We start from the raw sequence: 1,244 nt of genomic DNA on the forward strand, positions 1-1,244 counted from the left end.
CAGTCCTTCCACTGTTTTCCAACACACCAGAATATAAAGAAAGTTTGTTTTTTGTCAGTTTTTTCTGCCTCAAAAGATGCCAGGCATGATTCAGTTTTTGCCTTTTCTCTTTTTCTTTTCTTCTACAGAAAATTCTTTACTTTCACAGCTTCTGGATCACTGATACAATTTAGGAGTTTCTCCCATGCAATTGAGAAATGCAAAAGGGAGGTTCTACAGGCAGGATCTTTTCTGCCTGGAGCTTTTAAGATCACTGAGGAAAAATAACTCAGATCCTCACTCTTTCTCTCCTCCCAGCTTCTGAGCTGCCCTGCGGGCTCAGTTCTCACTGTGGGTAGGTATGGGTCAGGGTAGTGGAAAGAAAGCAGAGAAGGGGACACTGGAGTGCCTTAAAGTAAAAGCTCTAAAACACCTTTTCCATTTCCTTTTCCTTTTTCCCCCACAGATTGAGTTCTACTTACTCTAATAACAGAGTTCATAAAAGATCACTAGAATTTCTATTTCTTTCAGTTCCCTTTTTTTGTATCCACAGGTTTTTTGTTTTTTTGTTTTTTGTTTTTTTTTTGTAAAGGGAAAGAAAAGTTAGACTTATTTACAACACAATGACAATCTCTGATTCTTCACTTTAAGCAAATAAAGATGCCTAGTGAAATAAATGGATTGTGTTATTTAAAATTGAAAGCTTATGTGAACCACCACTCAGAAACACGCTTAAAAAATACAGAAAGAAAATGAAAACCCTGTGACTACACAAGATTATTCTGATGCCAAATGCTGAGTGTACAATTGAGTAGAGTAAGTGTTAATAATATGACAAATACCTACTTCCATTGTACAAATGAAATACACTCAAAACTGCAAAGGACAGTGGCACTGTATGCTGCCCTAAGGTTTACAATCACATAGCTTTTTTTTTTTTCATGAATTTGTAACCTTTGTTTTAATTAAATGCCATTTACTTGTAACTAGCCAGTTTATCCTTTTTTAAAATTTTGTTGTTTCTCTGCACAATTGAACCAACTTTGGAAAAGGTATGGGTAAAAGTGGATAGAAAAGGATGTTAAGAATTGGGTCTTCTCCCTAAACATGGAAAGGAACAACCGGTACCAGCCATTGCAAAAACAAGCCAAAATGTAAATCAACTAATGACCAAAATAACCAGTTAATATCATAATGGCAGGATCAAGTTCACACATAACAATATTAACCTTAAATGTTAATGGACTAAATGCTCCAATTAAAAG

This window comes from Colobus angolensis, unplaced genomic scaffold, assembly GCF_000951035.1.
Source record: "Colobus angolensis palliatus isolate OR3802 unplaced genomic scaffold, Cang.pa_1.0 Scaffold7, whole genome shotgun sequence".
Classification (NCBI taxonomy): domain Eukaryota; kingdom Metazoa; phylum Chordata; class Mammalia; order Primates; family Cercopithecidae; genus Colobus; species Colobus angolensis.